Below are 27,555 nucleotides of genomic sequence, written 5' to 3'. Positions count from 1 at the left end.
AATGAGGTTGTTTCTATTGTTATCCCATTTTACAGATGAAGAAACTGGGCATGCTGGCCACATAATACAAATCATAAGTGGCTGAGGAACAAGTTGAATTCATGCAGGCTGGCCACAGAGTCTATATACTTAAAAACTGTGCTGCATTTTTCAATGCACTGGAAATAGCCAAATGGGTTATGCAATTATAATAATGTTGCAGCAAGAGAAATTATTAAATATTCAATAATAATCTAACAAGAGAAAAGCATGACACATTTAAAAATATGCGATAATAGCCAAGAAAACTTGGAGATAGAAGAAATACTCAACAACATGCCATTCCAGCTAATAAAACCATACAAATAAGCTCTATTAAGTCCATAGAAATAATATGTAATTGATATAGGAATAAACAAATGATTCAATAAAACAATGAAAAATCAAAAACAATTACATATGTGATATGGTTTTGGTAAAAATGTGATTGCGTATCAAAGGAAAAATATATTTAATGGCATGGGGATAATTAAGTCTTTATATGTGAAGATAAACATTTGCACTCTTTCCTTATACTTTACACAAATAAATTATAAATGGACTACATATCTAAAAATAATGAGCATAAGCAAATTAGATGAAAATATGGAAGATTATTTTAGTAAATTTGTGGTGAGGAGGTTTTCCTATAGAAGACATGAAATCCAGAAGCCATAAAGATAAAGGCAAATATATTTAATTATTATATATTTATGTAATGTTTATATTCAAATATATTATGTTATAGTTATATATAAGTACTTAATTATAAAAAATGTGCATAGTGAAACACACCAAAAGGAAAAAGAAAACATGTGTGAGAAAAAAATGGCACAGTATATAATTATCAAATTAACATTTGGAATATATAGAGTACTCAAAATCAATTGAGTAAAAACGATAGTTACAAACAAGAAATTTACATAAGGAAATATATAGCCAATTGGGTTTAAACAAAGATATTTACCTTCTGTAATAGGGAAATAGTAACTATTAATTTTTGCCCAGCTATATTAGTTTTCTATTGCTTTCATAATAAATTACCAAAACCTCAATGGCTTAACACCACACAAATTATTATCTTCTAGTTCTGGTCGTCAGAAGTTAGACACACGTCCCTCTGGGCCAAACTCAGGCTGTCGGCAGGGCTGCGTTCCTTTAGGGAAGGTATAGGGGATAATCTGTTTTCTTGCATTTTCTAGTCCTGATATGCCTCTGTGATTCAGCTTACATTACTGTAGGTTTCCTCTCATCTGAGGTCCAACCAGGAGGGGTGTTTGGGATAGGTACCTCATATCAGTATATCTCAGCATCTTATAACTGTATATATGATTGTCTCAAAATACAAAGACTTTCAATTACTTAAAATTCTTATAGTTTTAGAATTTTAACTTATGATGAAATGGTGTCTTAATGCTTTTTCTCTTTTTTTGTGTATGGCTCATTTTTTTAAAACTTGTCTACAGTCATTTCATTGAGAAGATAATCTTGCAGTTCTTTTGTTGTAGTCTATCTCTAACCCTGCTACCTACTGCACTAAATTCAGTGCTAGAACCATATTAGGATTCAATATAATTTAAAACAACAACTGCAGAATTTTGAAGTTGGAATCAGTCTTAGATATTGTTATCACAGTTTACTCATTAGGGAGCTATTAGCATTTTATGTGGGGCAATCTTTTGTTGTTCAGGAATTTTCCACATATAGTAGTAGATTTAACACACTCTTTTAATTTCCTTCATTAGAACAACAAAAAAACCCAGAGACATTTCAAAATTTATCTTTCTAAGTGGATAGTTGGGAAGACAGGCTGAAGAACATAAAGTAGCCAAAATCAAATTTATGATGAGCATAAAGAAATAATAAAAAACCAGTGTTTGACTCCCTCCCTCTCCTGTTTCCTTTCTGTAATTTTATTTCATAAACTTATTTTCAAAATGCAACTTTTATATAGTCAACTAAACTTTGTATTTATTTTCCAATATAATTGAGCGAACAGTTCAATATTCCATCTGCTTCATGATTTCTTTATCTTATGTATGTATTTTATAATACATACATATGTATTGGAACATATATATGGAACATTTTAAAAAGTCAGTCTTAGTGGAGAAAATCATGTTTCACTCTTCCTTAACAATTAGTGTTTTATTGATAAAGAGATATGTATTGGTAAATCTGTGATATAATAGCAAGAACTTGATATGAGTTAATGTGGATTGCTTGTCAATTTGATGAGATAATTAGTATGAAAATTATTCTACCAAAAATATTATCATACAAAGGAAAAAATACAGTAGTTGTTTTTCAGTGACACAAATTATATATACATTGAAATTTGAACCAGCAGAACATGTTTCTCACCAACATAATACCAAACTTCTAGATTATTTTTTTACATTTGGGTGAATGAGAGGATAGCACATAACACATATAAAATAGTAATTAAAAATCCAAAATATTTGCATTATATAAATAAGGAATTTGTGGTCCAAGGGAAAAAATTGATAAGAAGCTGAAAGAACACAAATTAGTGACATAAAGCAAAACAAAAGACTATGATAGTCCTGGAGATACGCAGAGAGAAGTTTGTATCAACCTGTGTGTATGTGGGTGGGGGAGGACCTCCTACTATAGATGACATCAGAAAGTCTTTTAGCATTGTATACTTCACTTGAAATATAAGGTAGAAAGAAAGAGGACTGCATTGTCTGTGAATTGAGGAACCAAGATCTGAGCCACTTATGGTAAAGAGGAAATACAGTGCTTGGCTGGAGCAGATCCAGAAAGATTTCCTTGTAGCTGTAAAATATTAATGTCCATCAGATGCTATTGATAGCATTCAAGAAGAAATCAGCTTTGCATCTCAATGAATATCAAGACACATGTGCCTGTTACAAAACAGAAGATAATAAATGCACAGTAACCTCCAGAAACTTAATGAGACAACATGGAAGCAAACCCAGTCTTTTGACAAATCAGGAATAGAATGAAGGGGCTACAATTGCTGGTTATATAAAAGTTATATAAACCAAGTAGTTGTCAGTGTCTGTATGCAGTCTAACCACGTAATGGTTAATAGTAGTGTAATATTTTATTTACTACTAATTAAACTTCTCAATATAATTTCTCAGAAGAGTGCCTGTCTAGTATTTTAGCTTTTGCTAGAAAGTGCTGGGAAAGAGGAAATATGTCTTCTGGCAAAAGTTCATAAGAATAATTGTCCAAAGAAATGCATGCCACAAATACAACTAATTGGGGTGTTATCTGCATAGGTGAAAACAGAACTCCTATTTTGGTTTTTTTTTTTTTTTTCAGTTTTTATTCAAAAGCTACTGCACCACAAATTTGTGTTTGAGGTGAGTTTTCTCTAAGCAGCTGCTTTTATTTAAAGGTAGGACAAGAATATACACTAAATAGGTCAGCAAAATGGAACACTAATTCCAAAATGGTGGCCCATAAAAATACTTAAGACTCAACTAAATTCCCCTCTTCTCAGAGCCTCCCATCACCCAGCCCCATCAGGTACACTCTCCTGTTCTTGAGAATTTAGTGCAAATAATAGTAGTAGTCGTAGTAGTCATAGTAGTAGTATTGTCCTTGTTCTGTACTATGGCTCCATTAGCCATAGTCACCCATGGACTTCCTATAGCTCAAGAACCCCTCATTATTGCAGAGCAGAAAGCTCAATGGGTACTGTCTATCCATTTCCCTATAGAACAGATACATATTAAGAAAGGGAATTTATTTCCCCGTTGTTTAAAGAACACAAGGTCATCAAAAAAACATGGTATGATTGAAAATGTAATAGGTAAGTTCTGGTGCTGACAGGACTTATTACCCTCCTGCTGCACTATAAAGCCCTTTCTTCAGCTGCATGCTGAAGGCCTCCCATGGTAGTGTTTTCTGTAGCTATTATCAAAGAAATAATAGATATGTGTTGGTTATTTACCATATGCCAGGCACTCTGGAAATATAATCTCATTTAATGATTAGAAGGAACTTTGTATATATTATCCCTGTCTTGCAAGTGAAAAAACTAAAGTTAAGCAATATAAACTACTTGCTAAAAGTCGCAGAGCCTCACAGAATTGTTAAGGGAAAGAAAGTAGCCTTGAACTCTGGTCTTATGACTCAAAGTCAGAACCATGGCTTTGTCCTCAAAGTGGGGTTAATATTTAGTCTGTGCTCTCTCAGTGCCTTGTTTCCTAGGTAATAATAAAGGCATAATAATAGTAGATAATAATAGCCATCACAGGATTGGTGGGATGATTAAATTAGATACTTTATTTTCAAAAGCATACATTTTTATATGCAAATAGTAAGTATAATTACAATTTGAAAGTATTTGTGTGCTCTTCTTCATTTTAATGTAATAATCTTACTTTATGCCAAGAACTACTCAAGATGATTGGTACCTAAATTTTATCTGTAAGGCTTATGCAGACCTTGGAAAAGTATCTATGAAATAAAAATTATTGAAAGTGTATATGTTGCCATGGAGATAGGAATATGCTGAACTTGATGGAGAGAAAGTGAATATAAAGTCTCAAATTCTATCTGGGGAAGGGGATGGATTAACAGAGCTTTATAAGAAACTTTGACATATACTGGAAATAGACACTTTTTTCCCCTAGTACTTTATTGATAATACTCTTCTTTTTGTATATATTATTTCTAATGGGAAATCTGCTATAATTCCTAACTTTGTACCTCTCTGCATAGTTGTATTTTTCTCTCTGGGTGCTTTTAAGTTTCCTTTTGTTTTTCTTTCTTTTTCTTTTTCACTTCTTTTAAGCAGTTTGATTATGATGTGTCTTGTTGTGGTTGTTTTCCATTTCCTTCTGCTTGGGGATCACTGAACTTCTTGAATCTATAAATTTATAGTTTTCATCAAATTTTGAAACATTTTACCTCTTTTCCCTAAATTTTTTTTCTGTTGTTGTTCTTTCCCATTCTCCTTTGGAAACTCCATGTATACACATATAGGCCACCTGATTCTGTTCCGTTATTTATTGACACATTGGGGGTTTTATTGCTGTTGGTGGTGGTGGCGGTGCTGCATAGTTTCTACTGCTATGCCTTCAAGGTCAATATTGTTTTCTTTTGCAAACTTTAATCTTTTATTAATGAAATTCAGTGTATTTTTATAAACTTAGACAATTGCAGGATGCCTGGGTGGCTCAGTCAGCTAAGTGTCCAACTTTAGCTCAGGTCATGATCTCACGGTTCGTGGGTTCGAGCCCCGCATCGGGCTCTGTGCTGACAGCTAGCTCAGAGCCTGTAGCCTGTTTCAGATTCTGTGTCTCCCTCTCTCTCTGACCCTCCCCTGCTCATGATGTCTCTATCTCTCTTTAAATAAAACATTAAAAAAAATTTTAAACTTAGACAATCGCTTCTCGGCCTTTTTCCTAAGATCAAGTATAGTATCTGTTCTTATCAGTTTAATATAAACTTAGACATGTAGTTTTTGCTCTCTAGAAGTTAATTTGGATCTTCATCTCTTCCCTGACTCTACTTAATATGCTCAATCTTTTCTTTCTTGAGTATGTGGAATATAGTTATAATAATTTTTAATGCCCTTGTCTATTGATTTTACTATCTATTCTATTTCTGGACTTCTTTTTAATGACTGATTTTTTTTACCTCATGTGTCATATTTTCCTGTTTCTTGCATATCTGGGAATTTCTGACAAGATGCAAGACATTATGATTTTATCTTGTTGGGCTCTGGATATTTTTGTGTTCTTATAAATATTCCTGAGCTTTGTTTTAGGATGTAATTATGTTACATAGAAATGGTTTGATCACTTGTGGCTTGTTTTGTGCTTTGTGAGCCTTATCCAGAACAGTGTTTCATCTAGGGCTAGTATATTTTCCCACCAAAACAATACTTTTTTGACTACTATACCAATATTCCATGAATTATGAAGGTTTCCTACTCTGTCTTGTGGGAACGAATTACTGTTTTCTAAAATCTAACTATCTATTTATTTATTTTTATTTTGAGAGAGAGAGAATGAGCTGGGGGAGGAGGAAAGAAAGAGAAGGAGAGAGAGAATCTCAGGCAAGCTCCATGCTCAGCACAGAGCCCATCACAGGGATTGATCTCAGGAACTGTGAAATCATAACCTGAACCAAAATCAAGAGTCAGATGCTTAACTGACTGGGCCACCTAGAACCCCACAATTACTGATTTTCTGAAAACTCAAGGGATTTTTTTCTGTTCCTTTTGAGTGTCCCATCTCCTCCTGGGTATGAAGTAGTTTTCATCTGCAAACACACTGATCAGTCCTCAGTTGAAAACTACAGGGAAACCTCTGTAGATGTCCAAAATTCTCTCCCTGCAGCTTTTTTCTGTCTGACAAGTCCCTCTAAACCTAGGCTACTTTACCCTATCTTAATTTTTCAGTGTGACATCTCAGTACAGGGAAATTGTTATGCTCCACTTGGAAACCCCCTTTATGTACTGCAGCCAGGAACTCATTAGACAGTAGGATAGGGCAAATAATCTTTATTTCTCATTTCTCAGAAATCTCTGTCAGTTGCTATAGGATGTCTAATGTCTAAAATAAAATTGTTTCATAGATTTTTTTTCTTGTTTGTTAGTTTCGTCATATAAGAGGATAGATCTGCTCCCTGTTACTCCATATGACAACATGGAATTTCCCAAATATATTCATGTTAAAATGCCTATTAGACATCCAAGCAAAGACACCAAATAGACATGGGAATATTTGAATCTGGAGTTCAGGATGGTCATCGATGAGATCATATCAAGAATGAGTATGAATAGGGAAAAGAGATACAAGAACTGGGTACTGGGTCACTATAGGACTTAATGGCAAGGTGCTAAAGAGCAGCTTATCTGAGAAAGAAAAGAAGGAGCTATAAAGTAATAGGAAAATAGGCACATGTAAGGTCTTTTGAGTCAAGAGAAGAAAATACTTTAAAGAGGAGAACAGTATCAAATGATCCAGAAATTCCAAGTATGATGAAAACCAAATAAGTTACTATTGGACTGAATAACATGGAGGCAATTGGCAATGTTGATAAGGGCAGTTTCTGTAGGGTTTGGGTTGGAGGAAACTTGGTTGGAGTGAGCCCAGGAGATAAATGAAAGAGAACCAGTATACAGAACTCTTTCAGGAGGTTTTGATGTAAAGAAAAGGTGAGTCAAGGAGAAGTATCCAGGAAGAGAGGTAAGGACAAGCGAGTTTTTATTTTTTAAGATGGAAGAAATAACACCATGACTGTTTTGTGATGGTAATGATTCATTAGCGAAAGAAAAAAATGTTAGTACTTGAAAGATATGGAGAGGGTATTGAAGCAATCTCTTCTAGTAGTTCAGAAATGGTGAGAACTAATGCCCAAATTGAAAGGTGGTCTTAGCCAGATGAGTGGATACTTTATCATTCAGTGAAATACAGTTACCGGTTTTTATTGACAATACCAAAAGGCCTTGTAGGTTTGAGAGAGGTGTTGGTATGAAATATCTAGGCCAAGGAATGGAGGGAAAAAGGGCCAGGGAATTATCTGATTACTGGGTAATATTAATATCCACTAAAGTTGAGTGATCATGAACATTAAGTGAGAACAGCCCCATGGTTGTCCATCTTTCTCTACCCCCATTTAGCTACGGAGCTACAGGCTCATAGACTGGATTTAACCATCGTTATAGTGTTGCCTGAGTGATACAATAAAATAAAAATGTGACAAATACTTGAGAGAATAGCAAAACAATGTTCCTAAGGATTGACTATGGAGTCTAAGCTAGATAAGGAAGTAAGGAAGGACATGAGAAGAGTGTGATATATTGAAAATTATAGTATGTTAACAAATAAACATAATACAGGAATTCTTCTATGTGCCTTGCATATATTAAATTTTACTTAGTATAAGAATCAATGGAAGGCAGAAATAGTCTGGTTAAAGAATTGTTAGAATTGGCTTACAAGAGAGAGTAAGTTGAAAGACAATAGGGGGCAGCAGAAAATCCTGACTGTTTAGTCTATTGGTCATCGGTCTTCAAGTATTAGCATTAGAATTTCTTGCACAATTTGATAAAGCTCAATTTCTGCACCTCCATCCCAGAGTTTCTGATTTAATAAGCCTAACAAGTTCTTCAGTGAAGCTTAATGGGTGCTGATCCAGGCATCACAGTTTGGGAACCACTGTTCTATACCTATCAGAGCCCTACATTCCTGTTTACTGCCACTTGAGAAAACAGGAGAAAAACTAACTCATATTGGAATGTGAGTAGTTGAAAACAACTGAAAGTATTGGTTTTCAAATAATCAATATACTCGTGTTTGTTGTGTGTATCATATATGCTACCAAGGATTCTTATTGTCATAATTCTATAATTAAAAAACAATTAAATTTAAGTTGTGTTTTAGGTGCCTTTAAAAAATTAAATGCCAAACCTGGTACTCAACTATAGATCATGAAGTCATCTGTCTGTGCAAAAAATTTTAAGAAAAATCTCTGATGATGGAAATCTATTTCAGCTGTTAATTGGTATCTGTTTTCCAACTAAATTGATTAATTTATTTACTTAATTTTTTTATTTCTCTTAACGTAGGAATCTGGAAGTTTTTGTCAGTCACTGGCACCTTATTTCCAATAGGGAATCTGGGAAAAATACTTATTAAATTTCAACTAACTTATCACCAGAAATAGATGAGTACACAGTGGCCTAAGCAGCTGAAAGAAGGGGCATGAGTAGGAATAGGAATTCCATTTTTAGGAATGGGCAGTGGTGCAAACTGGGGATCTTCAGGCACTCGCTCATAATTTTATTGATGGAGCTACATGATCTATCATCTAGGTCTACACCTATTCAGTTCAGTCAAACAAGGTGTGTTGTATGGAGCTAGACACAAAGTAGGACTTTCATAGTTACGAGACTGCTATCTCTCCAGTGGACTAATAAATGGGTAGTAAACTATGACCCCTGGGCAAAATATGGCAACTACTATTATAAAGCTTCATTGGAACCCAGCCATATTCATTAGTTCCCCTTTTTATTATGGCTACCTTGCTACTATAATAGCAAAGTTGAATACTTGAGTTAGTATGTCCCACAAAGCCTAGAATACTTACTGACACTTTACAGAAAAAGTTTGCTGCCCCTGGACAAGATTATGGACAGCATGAGCCAGAATTGTTGGAACAGCATGTTTTGGATTCCTGTGTTCTTTGCATGTCAAAAACGAATCATTCTTAACCTAATATTTAAATCAATCTAAAAGCCAATAAAGCCAAGAAATGTAATATAAGTGGATCTGATATACCTTTTCATACTGTTGCATCTCATAATCAAATTAATGCAACCTCTTAGGGGATGTATTCTAGATGGTATGTGTATGTTACTTTCCCACCACTCTGAATAACAAGTTTTTATTTTAGGTAGCATATTATAGTTTCTCACAAATCCAGCAATAAAATAGGAAACTTTTCTCTCTCTCATATCTTTCTTTCTTGAGAATTTGGGTATAAACAGTGATAATCTCATTGTTATTTTTAGATGTGGCAGTGACACTTTTAATTTTCCATCTATTCCAATTTCCTAGTTATTGATGATGGATATCATAGCATGGATGAAAAAGAGCCTCTGTGATGGGACTTTATAAAGAGATAACAAGCTGGGCTAGATCTCTTTACAGTGTGAGAACAAAACAGGAAGATAGTTGTCTATAATGCAGGAATAGCACTTTCACTAGAATCCAAATATGCCAGTACCCTGATCTCAGACATCCCAGCCTGCAGAACTATGAGAAATAAATTTCTGTAGTCTAAACCCCCTTAACCCATGGTGTCTTGTTATAGCAGCCCAAACTAAGACAGACATTGTCCCTATCCTTTAAGAAATTTTTGTGGTAAAGATCTGAGATTCTATAAAGGCCTGTATATTTCTTTTATATTTACATCAATTCATGGGTTATAAAGTCATCTTTATATGCTTATCTTATCTGTGTGAAATAGGTCTTATTATTTCAAACATCTAATAGTATGTTGAGCCTTATATGTAACAGACCTAAGAAGCATATCCATACCTAATATACGGAAGTGTTGGCATTAAAAATCTGAGCCTCGGACTCCAGAGCCAATATTCCATTCACTATACTTCAACAAACTCTTTTTAAAATTAAAATAATCTTGGGGTGCTCCGGTGGCTCAGTCAAGCATCCGACTTCAGCTCAGGTCATGATCTCACGGTTTGTGGGTTTGAGCCCCGCATCGGGCTCTGTGCTGACAGCTCAGAGCCTGGAGCCTGTTTCTGATTCTGTATCTCCCTCTGTCTCTGACCCTACCCTGCTCATGCTGCCTCTCTCTATATACATATATATCTCTCTCAGAAATAAATAAAAACATTAAAATAAATAAATAATTAAAAGTAAAATAATCTTACAGCTCACATTAAGCAATATGTTAGATATTACTGGAAGTTATTCTCATAACAGATCAATTCTGGCCCTAAAGGAATTCTCTGTTCTAATCCAAATCCAAAGAGCAGAATACTAGTACTAGAAAGGCTCCTAGAGATTATTTCCCCCTAAATTACTCGTTTTACAGAAGAAGGAACAGAAACCTAGGAAAGTTTAAGGATTATAGCTCATGAGGGAAAGAGCCGGTGAGTTTCCTAATTGCAGTTCAGCCTCCTTCCCAGTACTCTATGAAAACTTTTTCCTAGCATTAGTATTCCTACTGTTATGTTCTGCCTTACTGTGTTTAATGGGGTTGTGTGATCAACTTTTATATTCTAATAATCCAGATCTGTTTTCCTGGATGAAAAATTTTATTCTCATCTTTTCTTTTATTCACCAAAATGCCAAAGAAAGCTCATACTGAACTATTACATATCCTAAAATGTTATTGCTCACATTTATGTTCTCTTGTTCCAGGAGGGAAAAAACACTATTAAATTATAACGAATCTGTTTGTAATATATTCCACAGCTTTACAATAGCCTGAAATGTGAGCTTGATGATAGGCATCTCCAAATAAACTCACATCATTTCCTCTGCTCTCTGCCTATTTGGACAGTTGGTCGATGTCTTCACTCATCTGTAAATACTATGTGGTCTGTGTTATACAGCACAGTTTGTTTCAGAATCTACAAGGATACAAATCAATAACACTGCCTACCATTTTTAATGCAGGATTTGAAAGGTACTGAAGTGTTTGAGAAAATTTGCTTTATTATAGTCATAATTTGGTATATGTGTATTATGTATTTATTTACATACATGTTGTCATTCTCCCTTTTCATATTCTTATGGCCAGTAATAAACATTTCAGAAATATTACCATTCTTATTCATTTTTATTATACTAGTTAAGGAAAATATATATATTTTTGCCACTGTAGAAAAGTCTCAACCCCTATTTCACTAGAGGCCAAAATGAATAGCTAAAGACTTTCTTAAACAAGGCCTTCAAAGTCAGATATTATGTATTCAAATTTTGGTTTAACCACTTATATTATTTGACTTTGGACAGGTAATAGCTTTTCTGTACCTCAGTTTCATCAACTGAAAAAAATGGAGCTAATAAAATTACTTCTTAGGATAGTTTGCAAAGATTGATGAGATAACCTATAAACACTTCTCAGCTCCACTCTGGTACACAGCAAGATTCAGTATACATTAATTATAATGTATAGTGATAGTGATGACATTAAGTATGATGAGGGTGAAGATTATGATTTAATTGCTCAGATTACAAATGTTGAAGACAATAACGAAGTACTCAGAATAGGCTGTATAGCACATATTTAAGTGTCTTGTGTCAGGGAACTCACATAGATTTCAGTGACCATATAAGATCATTAACTATGGACACACATGCCAAGAGCAGCATTACCAGTAAAGGAACCAAGAAGCAATAATCAATGTGATGTATTTGGAAAACTCACCATAGGTGTGGATTTGTGAGTGTTGGCGATATATAGATCCATCCCTTTCCTGACAGGTAGGCCAAGTGCGGAATATGTCAAGGAAGAAGTCCTGAATTATAGGAGAAAGAATATGAGATATTGTCCAGGAGAAAGATGGGCATGGGGGCAGGGAGCTAAAATAACACTGTGCACAGCAAGCTATCTAAGGTATGGGCATGACAACGACTATGGAATCCTGGAGGTGAGTAAATCACAGGAGATTAGAGTGAGAAACAGAAGAGTGAGTTGTGATCTGGCTCAGTTCTAGAGAACTCCACTTGAAACAGTTCCCTGCTTGCATTTTAAAATGGCCACAGTAGGGGGCGCCTGGGTGGCTTAGTCGGTTAAGCATCCGACTTTCGCTTAGGTCATGATCTCGCGGTTCGTGGGTTCGAGCCCCGCGTCGGGCTCTGTGCTGACTGCCAGCTCAGAGCCTAGAGCCTGTTTCAGTCTGTGACTCCCTCTCTCTCTGACACTCCCCTGCTCATCCTGTCTCTCTCTCTCTCTATCTCCTAGAAATAAAAATAAATAAATAAATAAAAATTAAAATAAAATAAAATAAAATAAAATGGCCACAGGAGGAATAACATGAGATGGGCAAAGTATATTGTCATCTGAGATCTGTAACATCCATTTACCTAAGACACAGAGCTTGTTAGTTGCTAATCTGGTTTGAAATTCCATGGATGCACATTCATAAGTCTGAACTTGTTTCACTAGATCACATGAGAAATACTGAATCAGAGATTAAGTCACTTATGACTAAAAGTACTTTCATAAAGATATGTTCATTTACTTATATGATTCCCATAGATCTGATGATCCTAGACTCTTTTTAACAAATTGTGCAAATTGGATTAAATATGGTCATTATATAGAACTTTTTGAAATGATCAGTTTCCACTAAATATAAAAGAGACATTAATATGTATCTATGCTAGTCGTTTAGAGGTACACATATACTTGAATACTTCTTTGGACTCGTGCACTTTTCTAATTTATTGGTTCTAATTTTAAAAACTTCTTTGCCTGTAAATGTATCTAATGGCCATATTAATACCCACTCCATAACCCATTATGAGTCAGAACACATCCGTGGCTTCTTAGGTAAAAATCAATGTCCATAGGAAGACTATAATCTGGTCCATGCACTGTTTCATAGTCTGTCTCTGGTCTCTTGTTCATGGTGTTCCAGTGATTCTAGCCCCCTTGATTATTGCTACTAAGGTGACTTGTACTTGTTCTTTCCCTACTTATCATTTTCTTCCTGACCCCAGATATCTATATTAATGACTCCCTCACTCTCTGTAGGTCTTTACTCAGAAGTCACCTTCTCAGTGAAGGTTTCACTGGGCCCTCAAACAAACATTTCAATGTACCTGACAATCCATATCTTCTCTCCCTGCCTTAAGTTTTTTTTTCCCTTTGTTCTTAACCATATATAATGTGATATATTTTACTTATTTGTTTTATTTATTGTTTTTTTTCCCTCCTACCAGAATATAAATTCAATGAGAGCAGGCTTTTGCTTTGTTTCATTTTGTTTTGTTCAATGCTTGATCCTCAATAACTAGAACATTACCTACATTTAATGTAGAAATAAAATAATATATAAAATACAAACAAATATGTGAGTGAATTCTTGTTCCTTTAAAATTAAATTTAAAATTGTGTGAATTCCCCACTAGAGAAGTAATACAAATTACTTTAAAACTGTATAATATAGAGTGTAAAGAATTCTCTGACATTAAATTTCTTCAAACTGGCCTTTTATAGTTAGCCACGTTAATTTCTGTCAGTATCAATGCAAACATTTCTTTCCTACAAAATTCTTTGGTAGCTTCAAGAAGAATCTTCCCATTTTTTACATCCATACCATCATTTTCACTTTTGAAGTTCTGCTCTTCCTCCTCTTCTTTATTCCAAATCCTTCCTCCTTGAAAGCACAGTACAAGTTCCTTCTTTTCTAGGAATAACTCTCCTACTCCAGCTAGTTAAACTACTCTTTGATAATCTGACTTTATTCATCTGAGCTATTTCTTGTAGCACTGTCTTGTTCTGGATTTATGACATTTTGTTCATATGCTTAAAACACTATTATTTATCTTTCATCTTAGTTCTCTTTTGAAATCTCAGTGTTGTACAGTTGTGTGAAACTTTCAATGCCTAACCTGGTGTCTTATTTATCATGCTCAGAAAAAATCTGTTGGTAGATTTTTTCTCATGGTTGTTATAACAGTGCAGTGGTTTGGTTTAAAAGAGCATTTAAATACAGTAGGTTAAATAAATTGGTGGAATAGTCAGACTAGAGTAATCAGAAGTTACAGTCTCTGCCAACAAACCTGTCTCTGAAAAATAATTATCCAGTTTGTCCTCAATTCCATTAGAGCATTTCTAAAGGATAAGTGAGTAGGCGTGTTCTGAGTGTCATAGAATATGAAGTGTGAAGTTTTACCATCAAGTCACAATGGCAAACTTTCTCTCCCAATTTCCATAGCTAAACTAAATCTAATTCAGTGTTTCATGAATAAGAGAAGCAGACAAAATTATTGGGCAGAATCTATGTATTGCTTGTGTGCAACCTTTTTAAAGGATACTTTAGTCCAGAGTCAGGAAGGTACATAATCTTTCAGAAAAGCAATGTAACAAGCTCACCAATAAGACAATATACAATTGGGTACTCACTCTCCTAAGCTGTTTATCTCAATTTTACATCTTGCTTGTCATTTTGAAAGGCATTTTTCTCTTAAAATCTTATCTTTTTCTGAAGACAGGAAAGCTATACCCTAATATGGCAACAATTGCTGTAAATTTTTGTTATTTACTGAAATCATACTATTGTGTCTATTGTTCCTACTTCATTTTCAAGAATAAATTGCTTGAAGTGTGGGTTAGTACATAAATATCCCACTCAAATTAAATGGTTGTCAAAAATGTTTTGGGGAAATTGCATTGAAGAATAAACCAAAACTGCACAATTTATCATTGAGCCTGCTAAACTGTAGCAGTACATCAAGAGTCAGAGGAGGAGCCCTTCCCCAAGCAGCTCTCTCAGTGAGTGTGCCTTTGTGCTCCCATGTATACTGCGTTTGGAAAAGGAGTGTTAGGACTGCAGTTAATTACTATTTAAAAGTGAAGTAATTTAATCTGAAGGAGGAAAAATTTCCATGGCAGTGAGTGTGCTCTGGAGCTTAAGAAGAAGGAATTGCCATTGACCTTGTTAGTTTAATTAAGTGATTCCCAGTTAAGAGACTAACAGAATGTTGGCAGCTAATGACATGCAAACTAATATTGGCTTCAAAGTGCATCTTAAAATTCTTGAGGAGGAGGAGGAAGAGGATGATGATGATGATGCCAACAATGCTGTATTACTATCTACTATGAAGCAGTGCATTAAAAGGACAGGGTGTTCTAAAATATTTACAGTTGATATAGCATTGGAGAAAAAGCAGCAGACACATATTTTGTGGAAAGGTATATGTCCATTTGGAGAGAGACATGGTAACTAGAGAAACAGAAAGAGAAAATTTGAAAGTAACCTGTCTTCTATTAAAAAAAAAGAAGAAGAAGAAGAGGGGCACCTGGGTGGCTCAGTCAGTTAAGCGTCTGACTTCGGCTCAGGTCAGATCTCAGGGTTCGTAGGTTCAAACCCCGCATTGGGCTCTGTGCTGACAGCTAGCTCAGAGCCTGGATCCTGTTTCAGATTCTGTGTCTTCCTCTCTCTCTACCCCTCCCCCCTCATGCTTTGTCTCTCTATCTCTCAAAAAGTAAAACAAACTATAAAAACAAGAAGAAGAAACAGCAACAACATTAATAAAACTGAAACCCTGATAGATTAAATATCTTATATAGTTATTTATTACTTGGCTCAAAAAAATATTTATTTTGTGCCTGTTTGGTCAGTCAGTGGAGAGAGCGAAGTAAATTGTGTTTATCCAAGTTTCTTTTTCGCTTCCACCCCAGCTAAGACTTGGCCAAATTATTCCTAGAGATATCTAAAGAGGAAGCCAGAAAAATCCAAAAATGATCAGTGTCAAAATAAATTCCAGAGGATTTATGACAGTCTGTTCTCCAAAGATATTGGCTTCACATAAGCTACTGGGTAACTCCCCATGGTTTCCTCATGGTAATTCATTGTCATGCACATATGGTCTCAGGTCATTGTTTATATGATATGGTCCACAGGCTCTAAAGAGCTTGTGCCTAGAGATCTTTTTCAAAGTTGCAGTTTTACAATGCTCAGTTGCAGCATTTATGTTTTCTGAAACAGACCCTTTAATGGAGAAGGACAATTGCTTCATTAAATATTTCAGGAAATCAGATATGCACCTGTCAATAAGAGATACCTGATAATAAGAAGTAAGGAAAAGATAGCTGAGAGAACTAATCAAAGCAGCGAGAATACTCTTTCGATCATCAGAAGCAACACATAAACCCTGTGTCCTGCAGGTAGAGAGACACAGATGAAAAACCAAGATGCTAATTCTTAGCATTTTTTGGTACCACCAGTTTTTACATCCACACAATATGCTGTAATAATTTCCTGTACATTAGTTTCAACATTTCAGCCATAAGCTCTTTAAAGACAAGGACTGTCTTTTCCTTTATCTATTTTCCATGATAAGAGAAATATATATATAGTCATTCAATAACTATGGATGAATAAAATAAATTTATTAATAAAATAATTTACAGCTTATTTTAACTCACCAAATTTGTAAGTCTTCCATGGCCTTGTTATTGATAAATAAACACTCTTTGTAACAAATCTTACATGTGGGCAAGGGGACTTTTATATATATGTATATGTATACATATATAAGAACTGTGGAGAACTGTGTATCCAATACACAAAGTATTTCTCTCTTCCACAAACATGGCAGACATTGTCAAATACTCACAGTAAACTTCTTGCAGCTGAGTCATGGTATAATCATCCTTTCCAACCTAGATGTTCCTGATGATTAATGTACTTTGAATTAACCTATTTTTTACCCTGATATTAAAGAGTTCTTCATAAAACACATACCATAGCTGGAGAAATCATCATGTAGCCAGCAAATGACATTTTATGCACATGAAAGAATGAAAGATCTGAACAGGATGAATTTGAAATTACCCCTCCATCCTGCGACTCTCCCATTATTGCCTACACCCTAAATGAACAAGATAGTGGTAATTGTGACTAACTTTTTTCACCTACCACCCATATCCAAATCATCCAAATTTGTCAATTCTTCTACCTACACAACATTTTGGGAAACTTTTTTCCACTTATGGTGTTATTTTCTTAATTCTGGTTCAAATAACTTCTCTCCTGAGTTACTTAAATTATCTCCTTTTGTACCTAGTTAGTTCCTTCTTCTAATTTATAGTATATATAGTTTCCAGAGTGATCTTTATGAAATTTTCATCTTATTAAACTATTACTCTACTTAAAATCCACAAGAGTCCTCATACTTTCAGAATAGTATTCAACATGTAAAAACCTATCACCTGTTCTCTACCCACCTTTATTACATTTCTTTAAGGTAATATGTAACTTCTGTTCCTTTTCTTGATGCTTCTGTGAGCACTGTTGCTTCTACTTAAAATACTCTTATACTTTCTTCATCTGATACATTGACTCATTAACGTGTTACAGATTTCTGGGGATCCTAAACAGGCTCTATTAGGGGCTCGAAAGTGGGAAAAAAGATATACGGATAGGACTCATATATGACCCTATTAAATTTTACTTCAACTAGTCAGTTTAACTTTTATCAGTTTTCATATTGGGGTTCCTTTAGGATTGTGTTTAAATAAGGAATTTTTTTACTCTAAAAACAAAGTAATGCCACTGAGCTTTCCTGACCTCTGTTAGATTTAGATTGCAGATTATCTTGGTTGGCCCACTTCCAGAATAACAAAGTAGGACATATAAATGGTTTTGAAATTTTTTTAATTCATAAATTGGTAAATTTGGAAAACAGAATAAACTCTCAGTAATAATAATGTCCTATTTAAGTATGTTTTCTAAGTAATTATTGGGAAATATTTGTGTTATCATTCTCATTACAGCGGGACATTTTGAGAATGAACTCTGAACCCTTAGGGAACCCATGAAGGAGCTTCAGAGAGTCAGTGAAACACTTGAGATGGTATGGAAAAAGTATTTAAGCATTTCTATAGGAAGAGGGTTTGTAAGTTTATTATAGTCTCAAAAAATCCAAGATAACAAAAATGTTTAAGTCCTTCTCCTTTATAAAGAAAATTAAGGCAAATATAATTGTAAGATGAAATATATTTCTCTTTAAATATACAAATTCAATATAACAAAAGGCAAGATAATATTACTCAAATAAAACATGTGAATACAAATTATTTGTCCCCAACATTTTGCAGTTTCTTTCATCTCATCATATCCAGTTTTAGCTCACCTAAAGAAGGATTTTGTTCTATGACCTAGAGAACATGAGCATGTAGTCTATACTTATGTAAGGTAGTTTAAGAGATAGATAAGACTTAAGTGGTCCCATAGAAGTCAGAGCCAAGGACTCACTTTATCACTACCAAGAGCAGAGAAGAAGTATCTGGACATCTGCTATGAGTAAAAGATGCATTTTCTGATATTCCACAGAATGGAGAGAATTTCTGTAAATTTATTTTAGATAGTTTTCATTAAATATATGAGTGAACATGGAGTCAGTTTAACTAAGACACAGCATTGCTGGTTTCGTTTGAATGATATCAAGAGCAATTTTTTATTATGGTGAATATATTCTAATCCTTGAGTCATTACCAACAATCTCTCTTGGAAGAAACTACATCTCCTTGAGGAGATAGCTATCTGGGCAATATATTTCTGCCTCCTTCTCCCAACTGACCACTTGTGATGGGTCATAATTGATGACACCTTAAGTAGATCCTACAAAGGGTCTATTATGTTCCCTTTAGAAAGAATTAGTGTATAGAAACCATAAGAATCAATCAATCAATCAAATAATTATGGGCTTTTGAACTGAAATATCATGTTGAGCTAGGCACCAGGACTAGTAAACTAAGTCCATAAACAAGTCTTGGAAACAAAGAGACTATAAGAAAAGAATTGAAAAAATAAGCATAAGTGCAAATGTACTTAAATGAGAGATAGAAGCAATGGTTTTTGTTACAACTTACCATATCCAGATGCCTTTTAACACTTGATTATCCACAGGATTATCTGGTATAGTATTTAAATAAGCAGCTTTCTACTTGAGTCTTCTTGACTGTGTCAGTTCCTTGCAATTAAAAACATCAGGACAAAAAAAAAAATCAGGACATTTCATGCTCTCTTTGCCTTGAGTACTAAATTTCTATGTAATAAAAAAAGTTATTATTTTATTATAGACTAATATAGGATGATATATTACATTAAATACATTATAGAGTATGCATAGATAGAAATAATTTGACTTTAAATACCAGAAATTTTTATTGATTTTGAATAACATTATTTTAGAAATATGAATCCAATTATTGAGTATAATATGGCTGGAAAGAAAGATTAGCAAAAGCAAGACCAGTTAGAAAATAGTGATCAAGAGTGATTGAAGCAAACAATTTAAATCTGTGTTGTAAAAGAATGGGAGTGAATAGAATAAATAAACAGGGAAAGCCACTAAAGCACTAACTTTCAAGTTAGACTTATTTTTTTATTATTCTTTTAATGTTTATTCACTATTGAGAGAGAGTACTTGGGAGAGGGGCAGACAGAGGGGGACAGAGGATCCAAAGCAGGCTCTCTACTAAGAGCAGCAAGCCTGATACAGGGCTCAAACTCATGAACCACAGGATCATGACCTGAACCAGACACTCAACTGACTGAGCCACCCAGGCACCTCACAAGTTAGACTTCAGAGCTCATGATATTAAAACTCAATAATTTTAAACATAGAAATAGTACTCAATATGACATATGACAGAATTTAGAGTTGAGTTCTTAGTATGTCACTCATTTCCCTTGTTTTAGAAATGTAGAAACTGGGGCATCTGGGTGGCTTATTTGGTTAAGCGTCCAACTTCAGCTCAGGTCATGATCTGGTGGTTCATGGGTTCGAGCCCTGCATCAGGCTGTGTGCTGATAGCTACTGCAGAGCCTGGAGCCTGCTTCAGATTCTGTGTCTCCCTCTCTCTCTGACCCTCCCCTGCTTACACTGTCTGTCTCTCATTCTCTCTCTCTCTCTCTCTCTCTCTCTCTCTCAGAAATAAATAAAACATTTTTTTAAAAAGATACAATTATACAATTTGGCAGAGTTTACCAATCATTTGGGGACAAGAACCCTGGCACAACGACTCTTCTGTTTAACCCTGTTTTAAAATCTATGTTGATCTGCTTACATCAGTGCTTTATTACAAAATTTATATTTGAAAATCATTGTATTTTGCAAAAGTCAAACAGCATTTTCATGCCTTTCTCTAATGAACCCACTGGATGACTCAATTTATCCAATCTTTATTATAATAGAAATTTTGTTACCAGACAAGTAATATGTAGTAAACAGTTTTTCTTTTCTTTTCTTTTTTAACATTTTGCTTACTGAGAAGTCATTCTTTCTCAGAAGATGCCCAGTGAAATTTGAATACATAGACTTCCTTGACTTTGTACATGTGATATATGTATGTATGTATATATATAAAATATATATAATATATTTAATGTAAATAACAGTTCCATTAAAAAGTGAATGGAACATGTGGAGTACCCACTTTCAAATCTAGGATTTTAGAGTCCTGAAATATGAGCAGGAAACATCAGAAATATATCTTTCACTCCAAATAAGGAGAAATAGAGGACTTCAGGGATAGAGCTTATGATATGTCATTATGGGGACTATTTTTTTTTAATGTTTTATTTATTTCTAGGAGAGAGAGAGAGAGACAGCTTGAGCAGGGGAGGGTCAGAGAGAGAGGGAGTTACAGACTCTGAAACAGGCTCCAGGCTCTGAGCTGCAGTCAGCACAGAGCCCGACGCGGGGCTCGAACCCACGAACCGCGAGATCATGACCTAAGTGAAAGTCGGACGCTTAACCGACTAAGCCACCCAGGCGCCCCTATGGGGACTATTTAGAGGTTAACTCAAGGTTGCGTTTCAGTACTTAATGTGACAAGATTAAGATCATTAATGCAATATTTTTCATTTCTCAATATATCATGAAGAGTTATACAGCCCTACTACAGTTGTTGCCTAAGACAGCCTAAAAGACATCTCATCAGGCTAAAACCTTTCTATTGAGGTCACCATGTAAACAGTTAATGAGGCAGAAACTCTCTGGGGATTCATTGACTGAGCACATTTAGATGAGTTCTACAGAAATGTTCAATCAGTGGTAGAGGAATTACTTCAATGATGCTTTAACAGAAATTGTGGACATCCAACCCTCCCTGCATTCAATGGGGTGTTCATAATTAATTTTCTATTTTCTGAGCACATGTAACAGTTTTCGTTATAAGCATTAACAGTTAAGCCAGAGGTCACACAACACATTAACTGCTAAGTCCAACTGAATGGAAGAGATTTGAGTTGTCAACTTTTCTTAGATTGGCTAGTCCATTTCAGGGAAGTAACCCTTGTATAATCCTGCCATGAACATGTAATAAACAATCATTGGTGTTTTATTTCCACTATAACCACCATGATCATCCTTTCAAAGAATGTGCAATGTCCCTGCACCATTAGGGGTACATTATACGTATGTACATATCTCTTACTTAGCATTCAAAATGTGCCATGCACTATTATAAATTCTTCACAAACATTAACTCAGATTAGTAAAATTTACTTGTTACATACTCTTGAATCCCTTGTCACCAAAATATGTTGGTTCTTCTGAGACACTCATATTTTCCTTGAGGATTTCAAGAACTAGCCCAGTTGTTTTCTTTCTCACCTCATCTACTGCCACATTTCTCCTTCATATCAACAGACATGTTGATGATCCACCTGATAAACTGACATAACCATTTTTCAGCTCCTTCAGTAGGATCTTCTTACTGAAGATTCTTCCAATAAGAGGATCTTCAGCTCTATCCATGAGTATAGCCATAATTGGATCTTACTTCAACTGGAAACATTTCTCCTTTCGAATTTTGAATGTTCCCTTAAAGTGACAGCCTTCTCTATTTTCACCTTGTCTCTTTTTTGTCTCGTGCATCATGTTTATAATTTATCCAATCATGACCTGTTTCTGCTATTTATTCCTCTTTTATCTTAGTTGAGCTGCCTCCTTCTGGATTTATTTGCTCCCCATGACTACCAACTTTCTAAAAGACACTGATCACTTCCCAGGCTGAAAATACCCTAGAATTTTGTCAATTTCTTGTCACTGGGTTGGGTTTCTAAAATAATAATTTTATGCAGAAATTTGAACATGTACATAACATGGTCATGAATCCAATACACTACTATGACTGTCATAACTACTATACTACCTTTTCTATCTTATCATCACTCTCACTATTACTATTCATGTTGCTTTTATTAAGTGTTACTCTCTATATTAACAGTTTTGATTCTCTTATCTCAAATTCTCACAACAACCCTGTACATTTGGTAATATTATAATATCCATTTTACAGATGAAAAACTGGAGGTTTAGCATATTTAAATAACAAATATGCCCTCTTTCTTGTTGGCATACAGTGAAAAGTCAGGATTCTGTAACCCACAAGAGGGCCTTCACCAGAACCAGACTATGCTGGCAATTTGGACTTTTATTCTCCAGAAATGTAAGAAATTAATTTCTTTTTTATTAACTTTTTAAATGTTTATTTTTGAGAGAAAGAGGAGACAGAGCACAAGCAGGGGAGAGGCAGAGAGAGGGAGACACAGAATCTGAAGCAGGTTCCAGGCCTTGCAGGTCTGAAATTCACAAATAATGAGACTGCGACCTGAGACAAAGTTGGATGCTCTACTGACTGAGCCACCCGGGCACCCCAAGAAATTAATTTCTGTTGTTTATAAGCCAGTATGTAAAAAAATTAGTGTGCATTTTATTCATATTTCAAAGAGATTCTTTACTTGATATTAGTATATGTAATGGAATGAATTTTAATTAGTATTTCTTTTGTTTTACATATTGGTAGAAAATCTATAAAGTTATTGATATAAAAGTCAAATAAGAATATAGGATTAAAGGGGAGGCTGGATGGCTCAGTCAGTTAAGTGTCTGTCTTGCGTTCACCCAAGTCATGATCTCACAGTTTGTGAGTTCAAGCCCCGCATCAGGCTCTGTACTGATAGCTCAGAGTCTGGAGTCTGCTTTAAATTCTGTGTCTCCTCTCTTTCTCTGCCCTTCCCCTACTCACGCTCTTTCTCTCTCTGTCATGAATAAATAAATAAGCATTAATTTTTTTTAAAAAGAATATAGGATTAAATAAAACCTTAAACTTTATGATTCATCTTTAACCAATCAGACTAGCTTTCTTTCTTCTTTCTTTCTTTCTTTCTTTCTTTCTTTCTTTTTTAAGAGAGAGAGAAAGAAAAAGAAAACAAGTAGAGGAAGGGTCGACAAAGAGAATAAGAGGTAACATGAAGCAGGCTCCACACCCATCATGGAGCTCAATGTCAGGATCTTGAGATCATGACCTGAGCTGAAATCAAGAGTCACTCACTTAACCAGCTGAGCCACACAGACTCACCCCCTAGCTAGTGGTTTTAAGATACCTTTAAATTATAAATTTTTACAAGGTCATAAAACATGGAAGACTCAGCCCCGAACCTTGAATAGTATGTACTTTATATAGGTAGAACACTTAAGCCCATATGCATACACATACACATACTGTGGATGAAGATAAATACAACACAGCTTATAAATACAGTTGCGAGGAGATCAAGGTGACTGGTAAAACGAAGATAAACATCCATTTTTTTATTTTAGTGTTTTTGAGCCTATTTTATTACTGTTGTTGTTGTTGTTGCTGTTGTTTTTATTCCCCCTTCCTAAGAAGTCTTTATACAATGTTTTCTTTTCTCCAACCATAAAAATTTAATACCATAGATATGCAGTATTTTATATTTCGGGCAATATGGAGGCCACAACCCACTGTGATATCTAAGATTTTTTTCACTCCTCAAGAATAAATTTCACACCCGTGGAATGTATTTGCTCCTGTTGAAAATGCATGCTTGCTTCAGCATTATAAAATATATATGATGGAATTTAATGCTGTATTCTCAAGCTCCATTTTATAATCACATAATCCTATTTTATCGCCAACTAGAAATGTTTCATGTTTTTAATTCTTTTATATGAATTTGATTGAGTCTATTAATTTATACAATTCATGTCCTTTATTAAAATTTTTCTACCTGGTAACAATTGATATCAGCAAGTGCATATTAAATCAAATACTGAAAGTTCAAGTAGATTTAAAGTATAAAAAATTCTCTTCAGTGTCTTGGGAGTCAAGCCAGGTAGTTGCATCAAATTTCTAAAATAGCAGAAATTACCGTTGTCTCCCACGGAGGGCAAGTCACAATTTGAACAACTAGTAAAAAATGTTGATTGCGTTTATCTGACTATAATTTGTATCAATCCAGCAGTATAATAAACATCAAAGTAACCTCCACATAATGGCAAAAACAAGGCATAAAATTCAAACTCAATATCCTGTAAATGTGTCCCGGCTGGAGCCCTGGAGATTGTCTCCAGACGTGTAACACAATCAGGTCTGGGGAAATACCAAGAAAATGTTTTCTTTCAATCACTTGTAATTGGCATTCTTAAAGTGAAGGGAAGAAAATAAAGGGGATGGGATCTTTCGATTTGCTGCTTTTGTTTGGAATTGCTCCAAATCACAAGTAACTACAGGGCAAATTGACATCTTTTCAGTTGAGTTGTAACCTTTTCCTCCCCCATTTCTTTCCTGGGTGTGTAAACAAACAGATCTGAGTCAGGACATTGAAAAGTTGGTCTCAAACAAATATCTCATCCTGATATTTTAGGCTGTACATAATCTCAACTCACTTTTACAGTTTCCAACAGTATTTTTCGTTTTCATGTAAACCTTTAACTATATTCTCTAAGTTTCTTTCTCATTACTTCCTGAATAAGCAAGTTCTCACCTTGGCAAACTAAGCTCCTTCTCATTTCCTGGTGTTTTGAGGCATTCCCTCTCCTCTCTGCCTACCAGAGGCATACTCATTTATCAAGATGTTTTACTAAGGCATTCTCAAAAATCCATACATTGATACATCTCTTCCCTGTCTGATAGTACTTGCTTTATCTCAATTGCTCCATATATCATGTTATTGATGTGGCAGATATTCAATCAGCAAATGTTTAGTAAGTACTTACTATGTGCCACACAGTTTCTAGGCATCAGGAATAGACTAGGGAACAAAACAGACGAATTTCTACTCTTGAAGGATTTACATTCTAGGAGGGAGAAATGAACAGTAAAAATATAATAGGGGCACCTGGGTGGCTCAGTCGGTTACACATTCGACTTTGGCTCAGGTCATGACCTCGCAGTTCCAGTTCGTGGTTTTGAGCCCTGTGTTGGGCTCTATGCTGACAGCTCAGAGCCTGGAGTCTGCTTCAGATTCTGTACCTCCCTTTCTCTCTGCCCCTCTTCTGCTCACACTCTGTCTCTCTCTCTCTCTCAAGAATAAATGAACATTTAAAAACATTTTTTAATATATATATAATAGAGGGGCACCTGGGTAGCTCAGTTGGTTAAACGTCTGACTTCAGCTCAAGTCATGAGCTTGCAGTTTGTGGGTTCGAGCACCGCCTCGGGCTGTATGCTGACAGCTCAGAGCCTGGAGTCTGTTTCAGATTCTGTGTCTCCCTCTCTCTCTCTGCCCCTCCCCCGGCTTGCACTCTATGTATCTCTCTCAAAGATAAATTTAAAAAATTAAAATAAATTAAATATAACAGATAAAATAGTATGTATGAAACTAAAGCTAAAACATAATATTTTTAAATGTTTTTTTAAATGTTTATTTTTGAGAGAGAGAGAGAGAGAGCATGAGCAGGGGAGGGGCAGAGAGAGGGAGACACAGAATCTGAAGCAGACTCCAGGCTCTGAGCTGTCAGCACAGTGCTGGATGCGAGGCTTGAACCCACAAACCACAAGATCATGACCTGAGTCAAAGTCGGACGCTTAACTGACGGAGCCCCCCAGACACCCCAAAACATAATATTTTGAGTACTCTCTGGGGTTTCTGGGTGGCTCCATCAGTTAAGCGTCTTGACTTCAGCTCAGGTCATGATCTCACAGTTCGTGGGTTCAAGCCCTGCATCGGGCTCTGTGCTAACAGCTAGCTCAGAGCCTGGAGCCTGCTTTGGATTCTGTAACTCCCTCTCTCTCTGACCCTCCCCTGCTCATGCTGTGTCTCTCTCTCTCAGAAATAAATAAAAAGAAAAAATTTAAGTACTCTCTTCCCCCAGCATGGGGCTCGAACTCACAGTCCTGATATCAAGAGCTGCATACTCTACTAACTAGCCAACCAGGTGCCTTTAAAACATAATATTTTATATGAGAGGTCAGCAACCTTTTTCTGTAAAGTGCCAGATGATACAACTATTTAATTTTGCCCTTGTGGTATGGAAACAGCTAAGACAATATATAAACAAAAATGAGTGTGGTGCTGTTGCAAAAAAACCTGACTATGAACTCTGAAATTTGAATCTGATAATATTTCCCCATATTATGAAACATTTTTCTTCTGATTTTTTAAAAACATTTTAAAAATTGGGGTGCCTGGGTGGCTCAGTTGGTTAAGCATCCAACTCTTGATTTTGGCTCAGGTCATGATGCCCTGGTTTGTGAGATAGACCCTATGTCAGAATTCCATCTCTCTCTGCCTGTCTCCTCACTTGTGCACTCTCTGTCAAAATAAACATATAAACTTTAAAATAAGTAACTGAAAGAAGAGACATGAATTTCACTTGACAATAAGAAATTTAAGAAATATAATAGTTCTTAATTTTTCTATCTATTTCAGTCTCCATCTCACTTATTATCCCCAGTTTGTTCACCTGGGATCTACAGATATAACTCCATCACCCTCCAAGGAAGCCTGTGTATAGAAGAGTATTTCATGATGTTTTAATTATTATTTTTAAGCTTACTTATTTTATTTATGCATTTATAAATATTATCCTAAGAAGGGCTCTATAGTTTCATGAGGCTGGCAAAGGGATCCAGGGAACGAAACTATATGAAGATCATTATGGGTCTGGTCCCAAGAGACTAGATGGAAGGATGGAATTAAATTGGACCTTGGTATTATTAACTGCCTCTTATTACCTGCCTACCCTTGGTATCTCCTGCATAAAAGTCCCTTTATGCTCTAAACAGATATACTCTAGGGACACTCCAGAATTAGCCCAGAATCTTTCTCCCTTGCCAATTCCAAACCAGCATTCCCCTCCCCACCCCCCCATCTCCACCTCTTACCTTTTTTCACTGGCTCTTAGCAATGCCTCCATCTGGCTCAATAACTCCTTTTCATAATTATTTCAAAACTGTCTCTCTTCATCTTCTCCCACCTGCCTTACTGCTCTGGATTTATCACATCCACTCAAAATATATTAATACTATGTGAGCATGTCGTAGCGCATGTTA

The 27,555-nt window shown here is 35.3% G+C and overlaps 1 pseudogene; it reads left to right on the top strand.

The window, feature by feature from the left end:
- Positions 1–5,409: 5,409 nt before the first annotated feature.
- On the top strand, positions 5,410–5,579 carry LOC144242755 (U2 spliceosomal RNA; annotated as a pseudogene).
- Positions 5,580–27,555: the final 21,976 nt, after the last annotated feature.

The sequence above is a fragment of the Crocuta crocuta genome, unplaced genomic scaffold (genome assembly GCF_008692635.1).
Source record: "Crocuta crocuta isolate KB4526 unplaced genomic scaffold, BGI_CrCroc_1.0 scaffold36, whole genome shotgun sequence".
In the NCBI taxonomy this organism is placed as follows: Eukaryota; Metazoa; Chordata; class Mammalia; order Carnivora; family Hyaenidae; genus Crocuta; species Crocuta crocuta.
This window is presented reverse-complemented; position numbering and strand designations above follow the sequence as displayed.